Source organism: Zalophus californianus, chromosome 5 (genome assembly GCF_009762305.2).
Source record: "Zalophus californianus isolate mZalCal1 chromosome 5, mZalCal1.pri.v2, whole genome shotgun sequence".
Taxonomy (NCBI): domain Eukaryota; kingdom Metazoa; phylum Chordata; class Mammalia; order Carnivora; family Otariidae; genus Zalophus; species Zalophus californianus.
In genome coordinates, this window is record NC_045599.1 from 15,564,677 (window position 1) to 15,580,920 (window position 16,244).

The 16,244-nt window shown below is 39.6% G+C and overlaps 1 protein-coding gene across 7 annotated transcripts in view; it reads left to right on the forward strand.

Annotated features, from left to right (window-relative positions):
* PRR16 (proline rich 16) overlaps positions 1-16,244 on the forward strand; it is a 282,610-nt gene that overhangs the window by 34,429 nt on the left and 231,937 nt on the right. Inside the window, exon 2 of one of the 7 annotated variants that reach the window (XM_027607039.2) lies at positions 13,364-13,453. The exons of the other annotated variants lie outside the window; for them this stretch is intronic. The gene's annotated coding sequence lies outside the window, so the exon portion shown is untranslated. The remainder of the gene's footprint in view (positions 1-13,363; positions 13,454-16,244) is intronic. 7 annotated transcript variants of the gene reach the window in all.

A 16,244-nucleotide genomic window follows, 5' to 3' on the forward strand; every position in this document is an offset into this window, starting at 1 on the left:
GGATAAGAACTCTGACAGGGAGTTGGTTACTTTAAACGTGCTGAATGTGGCTTTTGCTTCTTGCCTGGGCAGTGTCCAGTCATAAATGGATTTCTCAAATGGGCTCCTTTGCACCCCACTTACCAGGTGGAGAGGGTTTGAGTATGTGCAGCTGAAATTCCAAGCATGGGTCTCAAATTTTACTTTGAGATTGTTCATCGTGAAGAATGATCAGACTCTCCATCACTAGAGGACAAGGGTTACATGCATTTGGCAGTTGTTTAAATGTCAGTTATTTTAATGGAAAAAGTGGCATTGGATTTTCCATTTTTCTTTTAACAGATTGCTACATAGTAAGTTTTAAACAGGTTGAAACCTTCTGTTGTCTTTTCTCTTTGAGTACGTCTCAAAAACTGTACAACATCAAAATTGTCCATAAATTACTTGCACGTCTACCTTAAACTGATATAATATCTACTTTTAAATTTACTACCTCTCCACACCCGTCAGAATGGCTAAAATTAACAAGTCAGGAAACGACAGATGTTGGCGGGGATGTGGAGAAAGGGGAACCCTCCTACACTGTTGGTGGGAACGCAAGCTGGTGCAACCCCTCTGGAAAACAGTATGGAGGTTCCTCAAACAGTTGAAAATAGAGCTACCATACGATCCAGCAATTGCACTACTGGGTATTTACCCCAAAGATACAAATGTAGGGATCCGAAGGGGTACGTGCACCCCAATGTTTATAGCAGCAATGTCCACAATAGCCAAACTGTGGAAAGAGCCAAGATGTCCATTCACAGATGAATGGATAAAGAAGAGGTGGTATATATACACAATGGAATATTATGCAGCCATAAAAAGGAATGAGATCTTGCCATTTGCAACGACATGGATGGAACTGGAGGGTGTTATGCTGAGTGAAATAAGTCAATCAGAGAAAGACATGTATCATATGACCTCACTGATATGAGGAATTCTTAATCTCAGGAAACAAACTGAGTGTTGCTGGAGTGGTGGGGGGTGGGAGGGATTGGGTGGCAGGGTGATAGACATTGGGGAGGGTATGTGCTATGGTGAGTACTGTGAATTGTACAAGACTGATGAATCACAGATCTGTACTTCTGAAACAAATAATGCAATATATGTTAAGAAAAAAAGAAGAAGAAGAAGATAGCAGGAGGGGAAGAATGAAGAGGAGTAAGTCGGAGGGGGAGACGAACCATTAGAGACGATGGACTCTGAAAAACAAACTGAGGGTTCTAGAGGGGAGAGGGGTGGGGGGATGGGTTAGCCTGGTGATGGGTATTAAAGAGGGCACGTTCTGCGTGGAGCACTGGGTGTTATGCACAAACAATGAATCATGGAACACTACATCAAAAACTAATGATGTATGGTGATTAACATAACAATAAAAATTATTAAAAAATAAATTTACTACCTCTCTTCTGAATGTGTGTATATTGTGTTTTATGTATCCACGTGTACATATGTAAATGAAAATACACTTCCCATTTTGTGAAGTCACACATAAGCTCATATTATATCCTGACAAAGTCCTATCATTTGACAAAAAATAAAAGTTTCCTTGCCTTGAAAATTTAAAAATACTGATGTCCCAGCAATGATACTTTAAAAACAGGTGAAGAAACAGACAAACATGTACACTATCTGGAGGCCATAGAGTATTTTCATAGGAATTCCTTTTGAGTCACCAACTATGTATCTCCATTTCAATTTAGAATTTTGATAAAAATTACCTTTTAGGTTTATTTACAGCTCCTTCCATTTTTTTTATTCCACTTTGTGAGGAAAGGACACATATAATCTTATTTTAGAAGAAATCCCTGAAAATGAAAATTAAAACATTGGAATATATTTTGTTTTGATACTTCTAAATAATGTTTAAAAGTTTCTGCCAGAGATATGGCCTAACAGCAAACACATACATGGTTTGTATAAGTCAGGATTCTGTTCAAGCAACAAAGTGTAGAAAACCTGATTAATAGTGGCTAAAATTTATGACACTGATTTTTCTTATGTAACAATAAATTCTGAGGCAGGCAGTCTAGGGCTAAAGCAACATAGTCACAGTGTCATGAAGCACTCAGGCATCTTCTGTCTTTCTACTTCTCTATCTATGTCATGGAATTTTTCCCTTATGGTGACAAAATTGCTGCTACACATCCAGCATCCCATCAGTTTTCAGGCAGAAAGAAGAGAGAAGAGCAAAAGTCTGAAGCGGGCTCAGAAGAGCTTTCCAGCTGTCAAATCCTTTAAAAAGAGTTTTCCTCTCTGTTCCATCTCTTTGAACACACTTGGGTCCCAGGGCAAGCAAGGAGGCTGGAAAGGGAAGTATTTTAGCTTTCTGGCCTCACAAAAAGGCACCTGCATGGCGTTGGAGACTAATTTTGATGTCTGCCACCCCATTTGTTACAACTTTCTCTCAGTGGTCACATGGGGCTAAAGAAATCCAAAGGAGGGACCTTCTGATTTTCAAATTTAGCCAAGGAGCTCCTCCTTTTCAATGTGATCATTGAATGATTTAACTTCTAAGGCAATTTTTATTTTTGAGGCTATATCCAGAAGCCCTGAAGAAACTAAATAGATAAAGATACCCTCTTCCTGGAGTATGTCACACCTTTATGAGATAATACTCCACATTTAGTCTTAAAGATTTATACTATCTAAGGCATTTTTATATTATATATATATATGCCTATATCTGCCAAAGCTAAAATGGACATTAAGATTTATTTCTGTTTGATGACATTATGTCTAGAAAATACTCACTTCGGTTACAAAACAAACTTTTCATTGATTATCATTCCTAATTTATGAGTAGTGTTTTTCAATTTGGAAAATCTTCCAGTTACCAAATTTGGCCCATGTGTGACTGTGTGCAAACAGATGGCATACGTCAATAATTTAGTTTGCTCTTCTTACAGAAAAAGTACGAATTCCCTCAGGATCAACATGTCCATATCAGTTATGGAGGCGGCAACAGTAAAATGTAGGACCGATGTGATGTAGGCATAGTCTGTCTATATAAAGCCTGAAGGGTGCAGTTCAATATTTTGTCATTTTTTTATTTTGTTTCATATATTTTAATTAAAAGTGTCTTTTTTTTTCCCTTGGTAACTACAAACTCAAGTCTGTTTTATGATATAACTTGAACTTCAGAGTCAGAGAACACAGGTTCAAAATATTTAAGGTGTCTGACTTCAGGCAAGGCACCAAGTGGGGAGCATGAGCTTCTGTTTTCTTCTTTGTAAATGGGAACAATACCGCTTCCCTCATGAATCACAGTCATGCTTCTGTGAGGTAAAATGTGTGATGTGTCTAGCGCAGAGCCTGGGCGTGGTGGGGACTCCCATTTCTTTTCCTTCCTTGCTCTTCACTTCCAGCTTTTTACCTTCCTACCCTAAAGTGCCTAGTTCTTTTATAATCTTTATTTCAGATTGGGGGGCATGGTGGGAGAAAGGAAAGGGTACAATAGTTAACAGTATTTCAGAGTCATTCTGGAGTGTCACATGCGGCAGGTGGAGCTTGGAGATTCGGAGGGTGGCCATTGCTGCCAAATAACATTTTTCCAGAACTTTCAAAACTATGTCCTGTTGTGTTTGTATATAGAAACAACTGGAGGACAAAGCGGTGTATTCCGATCAGTAGCAGATAATGCTGGTTGCCTCCCTATTGAGTATTCCCTCTCTCTCCCTTCATGTCAGAATCCCAGTACGGGATGCCTGGGTGGCTCAGTCAGTTAAGCATCTGCCTTCTTCTCAGGTCATGATCTCAGGGTCCTGGGATCAAGCCCCGAGTCAGGCTCCCTGCTTATTGGGGAGTCTGCTTCTCCCTCTCCCTTTTCCTCTGCCCCTCCCCTGCTCATGATCTCAATCTCTCCCATTCTCTCTGTCTCTCTCAAATAAATAAATAAAATCTTGAAAAAAGAATCCCAGTATGGTTGGAGGTGCTAATGTGCCCCCTGAATAATGATGCTTTTCAGCCTCTTTTACTCAAATGTGATGCAGTCAGGTGGTGACATTCCGAATGCAAGTCATTGGTAGTGTTTCCAGGAAATCCTGTAGACAGCTGCACATACCACTCTCCATTTTCTTCCTTTCCTCCCCTGGCTGCTGCCCTGAAGAGGGATAGAATGTCCTGGGACACAGTTGCCCTTTTGAGCCATCAGGATAAAAAGTCACACCAAGATGGGTGACATCTGGAGTATTCATTCTTGTGGTTGTGGCTTCATCTCCAGAGTGCTTAAAATTGGGCTTTCTGTTATATAATTCCCTGTGTGCTAAGAGCAGTGTTATTTATTATTATTTTTTTTATGTGCAACTTAACACATTTTTCAATTTAAAGGAGAATGTGTGGAGACTAATGACAGTTTGCCCTCCTAATAGCAGTCTGCTGCAGGGTGATAAAATCCACTTCCCTCAGACAGTTGATAATCCAAGAAGCCTCAATTGCTTTAGAAATTACAGTAGAAGGGAAAGGCTTTAGAACAAAGGTATTATCCTTCCCCTCACTTTATAAAACCTGTTTTTACTTAGCAGCACCTTATGTGGGTAACATCCCTCTGCAAACACTTTAGTTTTGTACTTTGGATCTTTTTCCCGTATACAAGGATCATCTTAGGTTTTATTTATTTATTTTATTTATTTGAGAGAGAGAGAGCATGGGCGTGCGCACACAAGTGGGGGGAGGGGCAGAAGGAGAGGGAGAAGCAGGCTCCCCCACTGAGCAGGGAGCCCAACGCAGGACTGGATCTCAGGACCCCGGGATCATGACCTGAGCCGAAGGCAAATGCTTAACTGCTTGAGCCACCCAGGTGCCCCAGATCATCTTAGGTTTTAAAGGATTAATTTGGGGACAAAGCTACTATGTGATCGTGACCTGCTTTTTCAAACAGTGACTATGTTAAACGTATATAAATGCTGCATATGAATCTGTTAAACCATAAAGGCATAAGAAGTACCAGTGTTGTCATTGTCTGAATTTAACTATTTGTTACTAAATGCTTTTGTTCTGTATAATTTGTAAATTCAGTTGGGTGGGGTTGGATGGTGATGATCATTTGCTTAGTGAAACAAAATTTGTAAAGTTGGAAATCCATACTAGGGCCTAGCTTGCTCTAAAATAGGCGGTTGCTTACAAGCCCCGTCTTCTGTTTATGTTATCCGTGACTCTTAGATAGTGAATTTCTAATTAGCTGACAAAATGCAATAGTGTAGTAAATCCTTGTCTTTTACGTTCACGCGTGTTTTGTGTTTCTTGTATTCATCTTGTAAATACTTTAACTCCCATGGTTTATGAGCAGCATAGGCCCACGATGGTGTAATCATACATCTGTGGGCCAGATTTTTCCCTTGGCTTCTGTTAGAGTTTTCTGCATCCATCTGTAGGGCTGTTTACAACCATATGCTTTTGGGATCATGTGAGAGGAAAGAGGGCCCGGTAAGAACACCAGAAGATGGATGGCAAGTCATTCCGGGCTACTGAAATTTTTCAGTTGATGCCGTTCACATGCGGGGAAAGGATGCTGGTTGTCAAGGCTCTATTTTCTTAGCGTGGGGTGGAGGGAATAGTGGCTGAGAAGTGGCTCAGTGGCTCCCCCCCCAGTGAGACTTTGTCTGTCTGTTGACACTTCCCTTCATCAATCTTCATAGTTAAATGTAGTATTATCTAGACATTACTTGCAGGTGGGTGGGGGGGGTTAAACTTGAAAAGAAGAAGCTATCAATTTTCTGCTACTGATAGCTGTTGAATTTCTGTCCTCTTTCAGTGTTAATGGAACCAGAGTCTTTCCCTAGAGTACTGAGTAGTTAGAGTGGGAGGAAATTCACGTGAACCAAAGTTGTCAGGTGAATATCAGGGCGGTTCAGTTTTCATTGTATCTGTTCAATCAGAAACGGGCACTCACAGGGAAGGCATAACCGAAATCCACTGCTGAATTTTGTATCAGCCCTGAGTAATATTTAATCCATAAGAGTCTACCAAGACTTCAAGTGCTTTTACCGGGGTATTTCTCCAGCTTGACATCCTGGGCTTCTGGTGTGTCAGGATGACTGATTCCTTATTCAGTCTACTGCCCTCTTGACGTGTCAGTGTTAGAACGAGTGAATCAATAAGGCTTCCACTAGCCAAAAAAAAGTTTCCAAAAGAGCCAGTCCACGAAAAGGTTAAAAAGATCCTTATGGTAAAATGGCCCAAACTGGATAAATACATGTTTTATTCTAACTGGGCTTATTATTTGATATGTTTTGTCATTAACTTACTCTGACTTGATGTTCATTTCTCAGCTGCTAAAGTGGAAGAATGATTTATGCCTGCTTCCGAAGAGATGGTATTATGAGCAAAACACTCATGATTGGCACCACACTTTGTGTTCTCAGAAAGCTACTTAAATACTAAATAATAACATTCAGCGTGTTACATAGGAGCTTGTTAATGTATGTTAGAATACAGTTCATAATGGAAATATGAGAAATGGATAGGTCTTGACAGTTGAAACTGCTCCTCAATTGAAATTGCTAAGATGAAAAATTACTCTCTGGTGTGCTTATCATTGTGCAACAGAGCCTGCTATCTTTGAGGGATTATTTTGCACTTCCTATCATTTGTAGAAAAGGATCATGTCCCGTGAAATGCCATCTGCACCCACATATTGGATGTTAGGTGTGGTGTGATGCCACTAGTTTTGTTTTGTTTTTGTTTTTTTAACTATCATAAGCAGCCTTATACATGGCAGATAAAGGAGAAAGGATGCATTGGGTGGTGATGGGGAGGGGGGAATTGAAAATCACATAATTAGATAAATGAATTCTACCTAGCATGGTCCCCAAATGGGAATACCTAGAGGATTCCTATTCATCCCCAACCATAGAATTTAGACAGACTGAATGGATAATTAGTGTGTCACATATATCTTTGATGCAACGTGGACAAGGAATCAGGAGACCCAGATTCTAGGCCTTGTTCTGCCACTTGAGGACCTTGGGCCTTTAAGTATCTCATCAGTGAAATGTGTGGGTCGCCTCTGTCTACTTACTTGGAAATGCCAATGTCATGCGGAGGAGAGCACGGTATATGATTATGAGATGTGGTCTGGTTTTCAGCCTTCCTGTTTCAGAAACCTGATTTATTGGCATACTGAATGGGAATCTGTCTCTTAGGACCCCCCACACACAAGTTCCCATAAACTAATGAATAAAAGCAGAATGCCAGTGTATTAATATATAATGAGAAATAGTACTACCAGAGGGGTCATCCTCTTTGGCTAGCTGATTTTTTTTTTTTCCCCTAAAGGCAGACTACTTGGGAAACCAGAATATAATTAAAAGCCTGTACAGGTTGCATGAAATCAGTTTAGATTAAATGGCATCAATCTAAGATAAGTTAATTCATGCATAGAAGGCTGTATTTATCCCTGGGATCAGAGAGAACACTTCTTTGGGCCAAAGCATTCCCTCCCTTGGACCAGGCCTCCGAGAGAGTGTTCATTTTCTTCATTTCTCTCAAACTTCCATTGCTGCCTCATTATTATTGATGATAGCCACTTTTTCATGTCTGGGAGCCATTTCTGGCTCTTCAAAATAACTCACCTGTCTCTCTCTAACCCATTATGTGGCAATTTTATAATTCAATTTTCAGAAGGAAACTTTATCGCTCTTATTTCTCAGTTCTTGGTAGAATTTCTCTCTGTCGCCCTTCCCCTCCCTGCACTGCCTGTATTAGGTTAATTCAATATTTAGAGAAGTCAGATTGGGACAACTTTCTACTCACTTAATGCATTTACTTGGGAAGTTCCTGGTGTTCAGGAATCAGAGTTTTCAGATTTTACTTTCATCCTCTAGAAAATAATCACAGTCTTTCAAAACATGAGAAGTAATAGTAAAACATGAGAAGCAGAGAAGTAATAACACTGTTTTTGACACAGTTTCGTGTCCCATAACAAGACACACACACACAAACCAAAACCTAGAGGAGTCACTGAGGATATATCATTCCCTTTGGTTTGTGCTATCTTAGAAAAGGGAAAACACACACACACACGCACACACACACACACGACAAAACTCACCCCTTCTGGAGGTCTTCTAGGAAAATGAACAACCATTGTTTTTTAAAAGGCTTGGTGCAAGAGAAATCTGTCTGAAGTCCCCAAGCCCCACAGTTAATTATTCAGTCTTAGTCACTGCAGCAGTTAGGTAGTGCTTTGTGGTTAAGGAAGCCTGACAGGAAAGATGCTAATGGCGGTTCACAGACTTTCCCCATCACAGCTATGCCGAATTTCATCACTGCCCTACATCTAGGCACCTGCTGCCTTAATAGGCTCCCAGGGCTACCTAGCACTCCTGCTGTGGCTGGCATCCCCTTCTCTTGACCTGTTCTCCCTCACCCCCAGGCAGAGGATGGTGTTCAGGGTACAGGTCTCCTTCCCTCCTGCATCCATTGTCCGTTCCTTTTCTAGGAGGCAGGACTTCCTTTTTCTGGCCAGCTTTCTGAGCATCAAGGTTGTGAGGGCTTTCCTGGGACCCAATCTGTAAAAGATCACAATTCCTGTGGCTCTATACTTAGCTAACAAAATCAGCAATCATGAGGATGGGGTGGGGAGCTGCCAAGAAGGCTGGAGTACCTCTGGTAGAACTTGGTATATGGAAACCCCTTCCTCTGGGACCCTTGCTCCTGGCCGTTCTTCCCACACATTTGGAAGGCATGGAAGAATTTCATTTTATAGGAGGTCGGATTCTGGTAGCAGAGAAAAAAACTTAGGATGACATTGAGGTGGTGTTGCCTACAGGCACTCTCCAAAGAGCCTGCTTAAGACTTAGATCAGATCAAGTCATTCTGCTTATATCCTTTCAATGACTTCCCGGTGAACTGAAAATGTAGCCTTCGCCTCATAGCCATCTTTTGTTGCCTACTTTTCGACCTCATCCCAGACCTTCCTCTCCTTTGCTGCTTATAACATAGCCACACTGATCCCCTTCCGGTTCTCAAAACTTCATACTCTCTGGGCTCAAAGTCTTCAACACCTGCTTCCTCTGCCTGGAGTCTAGACTCTCCTGTTCTTCAACTGACTTCTCGTTCATCCTCAGACCCTGAGTGCTGGCCTTGTGCTCCTGTTCCCAATATTCTCTACTGTATCACTGTGTTCTCCTTTTTCATAGAACTTGTCACAATTTGGACTTTTATATTTACTTGGTTTTTTTTTTTTTAATTGACACAAGGTTAGCGAGAACATCTGTTTCGTATATAATCATATGCTTAGTATTTAGCACCACCTCTAGCGTATAGTAGGTGCTCAGTAAGTATTTTATAATGAATGATGAAGAGGTGAATCTAAGTTTCCAGCCTAATGATGTACTGATTCTCTCTTCCCTTATGACAAGTGGCATCCACAGTGTTTGGACAGTCACTAAATCCAAGGATTCAATTTAGTTCTGTACGGAATCAAAGGTTCTTTTAAAACTTGTGATTAAGGAATATTGATGCATGTTCTTTAACTGCCAAAGATGTACATATGGAGTGTATCATCTGTACCCTCATATCTTCCAGGGATACCTTAATATTCTTGCTAACCCTCTCCTTTTTTTTTTAAGTAGAAAGATAAATGTTACATGTCCTATTCTATTTTCAGATGAAGCGTCATCATAAAATAATCTTGTAAATTAATGAGAAAGTGATGTGTGATTGACAATTCTGGTGATGTAATACTGTTGACGATAGTGGGTGACAGAAGCTCTGTGTAATGTAGCTGAGCGTGACACCTTTCTTTGGAAATGGCTTGACTTAAACAGCCTCAGGAATACTGTCCCTACTGACCACCATTCTTTTAAAAATCTTTATCTACTCAGTCACTCTAAAAAACAGGTTCACAGTCTACACATGTATGTGCATACTCACTTCCACAGTAAACACAACATGCTTCTCACAATCAGCTTTAAGCAATGTGTTACAGAAAATTCACTCCTGAAAAGAGGGGTACAATGTGCCTTGTGTGGATTGGGATTAAGCAAAGATCCCACATTCATTACTTTTACAGCATTTATATGTTCTGAGATTACTTTGCTTTTCTTCAGTTGGAAGGTACAATTGTCCCCCTTATCCATGGAAAATACGTTCCAAGACTCCCATTGGATGCCTTAAAACCATGGATGAACCCTTTATAGATACTGTTTTTTCTACACATAACTACTTTGTGATAGTTTAATTTGTAAATTAGGTGCAGTAAGAGATTAACAATCATAACTACTAAGAAAATAGAGCAATCACAGCAATATACTATAATAAAAGTCATGTGGATGTATTCTCTGTCTTAAAATATCTTATGGGACTCTACTCACCCTTCTTCTTGTGAGGATATGTGTTGATAAAATACCTGTGTGATGAGGTGAAGTGATGAGATGAAGTGAGGTGACTTGTCGTAAGCACTGTGACAGAGCTATTGTACTCTTAAGCTACCATAGACCTTCTGATCCTACGTCAGAAGGAGGATCATCTGCTTCGGACCACAGCTGACTTCACGTAACTGAAAGTGGAATGTAAAACTGTGGATAAGGAGGAACTTCTATATTGTCTACATATTATATTGATATAATTTCTTTTTTCAATGCTCTCTGGAGAGAGCCTGACCTAAAACACCTGTCAAATGTCAATTGATGGTGTTTTTTTCTCCTTATTGAGGATATTCTTGTAGGTGATTTTCACTTTTCTGATAGGTCTCTCTTATTAGTGCAGCTGTGTCTCTATGTTACAATTTGAATTTGAGAATTTTTATGTTAGAAAGTAAAAACAAAAAGTCTCTCGATACTATCTCTCAGGAAGGAGGTACACATATATTGGCAGTTATCAGGTGTTTACACTGCAGTTCGAAATTATCCTATCACAACATTGGTATCTACCGAATATCACTTCTGCTGAACAAAGTATGGCCTACACAGGTTCTTCTCTTTTTACACTTTCTTCTTTCAAAATGTGGTTATTTCAGGCACCAGCCAAAGAAGTAAAAAGGAAATCAGCAGAATATATCAAAATCCTGTTGGGTATACCGCCAGGGATTGGTGATACTTCATGGATAGTGGGCATTTCAGAGGCAGGAAAGCTTTGCATCATAGACTAATGCTAATTCTGCCATGGCCAGGGAAGCTGGTGCCTTCAGAACCTGCTGCTTTATTTCCCATTTTAGCAATTTCCATATGGCTCACATGGTACCTACCAGCAGGCTTTGCCAAGCAGGACCACTGAGTAGCCCGTGGCATTTTGAACACCCCGCTGGGTCTGTATCCTAACCAAGAATGATTTCTATTGTTAGCAAAATCTGTGAGAAATCCTCCTGAGGTAAATACAGTCCAAAGAGAAGGCTTCTTTGGGGTTTCCCTGAGGCAGAGTAAGAAATTGGTGGAAAGAAATCTTTGGCAGCAAGTACTTTTACACCACTGTGCTGGAAAAGTCTGGGAGAAAACTGTTATGACAGAGAACATAGGCTAATTTGCTTGACCTGCATCCTTTTGGAAAGTCTATTTTTTGTTTGTTTCAAAACATTAATTTTGATATATTATTTATAGTTATATGAACAATGGATGAATTCCATTAATTCTCCTTTAAGAGAAATTAGAACATTACAGTTGGAGCAGAAACATGCTCTACCATCCACGAGTGTAGAGCCTCTCTCCTTTCTCTCTGGGCCCCCACCCACTCCCACAACTTTCCTCCATAACTCTTAAGACTTAAGACTCTTCAGACTTTTGTTTGTATTTTTTCCCACACTTCAAAATTTTTTCACACACATAAGTGGGTTCCCATAGCAAAATATAGTTCTCTTTTCTTTTTTCTAAAACATAAGTGGAAGGAAAAAACTTTTCTATGTTGAAAAAAATATCCTAAGAAATCTCTAGGGTCTTTAAAAAGATTGCAATTTCATAGATTGCCTTTCTTTTAAAAAGTAGCTAAAGTTTTTAAGGATTGCTTTTTCTTTAAGAGAAGAAGCACTTTAAAATATTCATGGTTAATATTTTGTAGGTAATGGAAGAGCAGTTGTAGGTGAGACTTGGTTTTCTGTCTCCTTCTTTATTTTCAAAAAGAAGGGCCAGTGTGTAGTGGTTGAGCTCTCTTATGAGGACCAGGAGACCCAAGTTCTGGTGTCTTATCTGCCCCCGCTCTCTATGTAACCTTCTTGGGTGTGGTCTCTCTCAGATCTACAAGGACTTAGTTAGCTCTAAAGTTCTGAGATTCTCTCTCATAGATCAGTATGCTTGCAAGTGGAATGGAGTATCTTGGCTGGGGAAAAAGTGGTAGGTCCATACAGTGATGGATGGGTAGCCCTATTGAGCTATTGATTGAATCTGTAGTTGGATTGCCTGGGTTTGAATTTTTCTTGCCTGTTTTTGGGTGTATATAATCCAGTAATGTGATATGAAAAAGCTTACTTATCTTTTCTGATAGTAACTTTAGCAAAAGTTAATTATGATTCTTTCATTGATGAGCTTCAGACACCTGTTGGCGTTTCTCACCTAAACCATCTCTTGCACCAGCAGTGAAATGGAAGCTGTTTGTTTGCTTGGTTTAGGTCTTATTTATTTTAAAGAGAAAAATGTGCCAGCTATTTCATTGGGCCTTTTAAGACCTAGGTAAATGACATAATAAACAGGATTCTTAACTTACTGGAGCCGCAGACAAACCAACAAACACAGCAGCTATGTCATTACAGATTACAATGATTATGGAGGGAAGGAGGGGGGATGCTGCAAAGGAAGAGCATATGCTGATTGAGACAGGAATTCCAGCGTAAGGTTCCGAGCCGCTGACATGGAAGCTGTTTTAGAGATGGGCTAGCTGGGGCAAACCTTCCCAAAAAGAGGGAAGAATGAATATGAAAGCATTGCTATATGAGGAGCTCTGCGTGGTTGTGCAACTAGAGGAAAGGTACGTATAGCACCATCTTGGTAGCGGGAAAGAATCGGGTAATGCGAAGCCAGAGAGGGTGTAAAGGACTCTGAGAGCAGGAGCTACGTCCTGTATTGCTCACTATTGCATCTCCAGACTCCATTCTGCCAAATGAATGAACGAATTAACGAAAGTAGGAATGAGGTGACCAAAAGGAAAAGGAGGTGCCCACAGGTTAGGAAGAAAACCATTTGGTGGAACAGAAGCAGAATGTTTTTCAGGAAGAAAAGGGTTTCCTCCGTTGCTGCTAAGAAGTGAAGTGAGGTAACCTGGAAGTACCCCCTGGTTTTCACAGCACCGAGGTCACTAGTAACTGTCGTGGGAGCGGTTTCTTTGGGCATGGGACACGGCAGTCAGATTTGATTAGGCTGTTAGGGATAGTAGTAGAGAACATGGAAATAGGAGGCATTATAATTCTTTTTTTTAGAAGCTGAAGGGAGTCCTGTGCTGGAAGAAAAGAGACACAAGAGCCTTTGAATGCTGTAGGATATGATCCAACTAAAAACAGAATGCTGAGGTAGGAGGGCATGACCTAGTAGGGGAATTGGTGTGCTGAAGAATTGCTGAACAATAATGCATTTTATATTTTGGGTTTTATTTTTAATACCCAGTTACCTCATTTCCAGCTTCGCCTTTTTATACTGAAGATACCTAATCTTTTTAATTCATTCTCCTATAGATGCATCCCTAAACTAATCTCTTCTATTGTTCTTTTCTGCATCTTTTCTAGATAGAGTTAGTCCTGAACATTATTATAAAGCTTATGAAAGGGTAGCATCAGATTTTCTATTTTTATATGATAATGTCCAATATTTTATTAGAATTTTACCCATAGAGTTCGATCCTGTTCCTGAAATTACAGTAAAATCAGAATAAAAAGGAAGCAAGGCAGAGGGCCCCTGCAGATCGATGACATCTTCCCTTGAAAAGAACTTGGGTTGAACCTGAACCCAGTTCAAGTTGGTCCCATACTCTCAACAACTGAAACATTTAGTATTTTACTACATGTAGTGTATTAACTTTGGGTCTCCTTTGATTTGGGTAACTATTTCATCATTTCAGTTTCTTATTGTTCTCCTCAACTGAACATCTTCTGCGAGTTGTCATGGATGTGTTACATTTGAAAATTAGTCATAAACTATAAAATGTCTAAGTGAAAATGAAATCCTGTGTTCAAAACCTTGAAGGTCTTATTTCTCCACTGGGAGTTTTGTGTCTTCCTACCCTTGCCCCGCCCAAATTCTTAACGATTGTTCTGATTACACTTCTGCTTAATTTCTTCTAAATTGAATGATGGCAAACTTTTTTTTTCCCTGCATGATATCGTAGATCATGTTTCCCGGGAGATGGGGACTGGTCTACAAGAGCTTATTGGGAAGTGCCTCTGGAAACACCTATCCAGGTAGAGCAGAAGCAGGATCAGGCAGAGGGAGAAGTTGAAAGGGACTGTCTTTGCAGCAGTGGGTTCACCCAGTTCCATTGGAAGCGCTGAACTTGCTGTAGCCCTTCACAGAGATCTGATGTGAGGCCAGAGCCTTTGTTACCCACACATTGGCCAGATCTCGAGTAGAGGGTGCTTCCAAGAGGGAATGCCACTTTGGGTGGAAGAGCTCCTTTGGTTTAGGGCAATTCCTGGAAAGGACTCAGCTGTAAATTGTCAGCAGGTATTCTGGGGGTATTATGCTTCTATTCTGAATGGGAGATTGTAGGTAGACAGCATCCAGAATTAAATTTACAATTTTAGTGAGGGGAAGAAGGAGAAAAAAATGCAATAACTAAGAAATGAGTTTAAGGACAGAGGAAACAGAAATAACAGGTTGTCTAAAAGAGACTTCATTTTCTGTCTTCAAAGTATGTTAAGGTCTTATCTAAAATCTGTCTGGGCTGGCATCATTCACTTTTCCTAGAATAATCAGAGAGAACGTCTTTAGTTTTTGTTATTCTGTAGATTTCTGGATTTGTTGTTGTTATCACTGTAGCTCAAATGGAATGTGCATCCTTTGTTTTTACGTGACACACATGCGTGTGTACTCACATACACACAGCCTAGACCACAAACACAAATTACAGTGCCTGTCTTTATGGGACTCATTTTTGTGGTAAAATGTTGAGCTTGTTATCTGCCTTTCGACTTAATTTAGAATCAGAAAGCATGAATCCCAGCCTCTCTTATTCCAACTTAACTTCAAAAAGAGTGATTTGAACAATTTGCTTTTAAGTCTTTGGTTTATTTGTTTCTTTCTCATAGAGGTGGACTTTATAGCTTGTGCATTTCTAGAAAATAATGCATCTTACCATTTCATTTATTTATGGCTGTGATCTAATTAACTGTTAGTTCTGTGATGGGGTGATAAAAATATATGGAAATTTTTTAGGTGTATTTGCCTCTATAATTGATATATTTCAACGGAGTAACTCAGTTACAGAATGTAGTACTGATGTGTTTGTTTGATAGTGTTATTAATGTGCATTTACCAATGGGGCAAATGCTGTTTTGAATTGAATACATGAACTTTGCATAGCACAGACATATGTAATAAATTCATTTGTATTTCGGAATATTATAGTTATCCACCATTTAGTATTGATGTCAGTGAATATGGCTTATTTACTTCATTCTGTTTAATTTCTTTTAATTCACAGCAACATTTATTGAACATAAAAATCATTAATATTTTATGAGTTAACATTGATTTTCAATTGATTTTTTTTCTGAGAGCTTTATAATTTGCTACAGTTATTACCCCCTACAGTTAGTGCTTTATCATTGCTTGAATTTATATGCATTTTAAATTAGCATAACACGTACTTTCTGACGGAAATCACCCTTAGTCAACATTTTCAGAGTAGTGAGTGTGTATTTTTCATGTATTCATTTATTTGGTTATGTTTTAACCCAACTTGTACCACCAAGATTTGAGGTAATATTAAAAATGCTATCTCCTTGGGACTCCTGGGTGGCTCAGTCATTTGAGCTTCCAACTCTTGATTTTGGCTCAGGTCATGATCTCAGGGTCATGAGATCAAGCCCCGCATCTAGCTCCATGCTAAGTGTGGTGCCTGCCTAAGATTCTCTCTCTCCCTCTCCCTCTGCCCCTTCCCTGCATGCGTGCACTCTCTCTCTCTCTCTAAAAAAAAACAAAAAACAAAAAACAAAAAATGCTATTTCCTAAAGGTGGGATAAAGAGGAAATAGATCATTAAATCCAAGAGAAAGATAAATAAATAATAACTGAAAATCATTGAAAAGAATATTAATATGTAGACCACAAAGGTCAAAGTGGTTCCTGAAATTGAGTTTCCAACTTG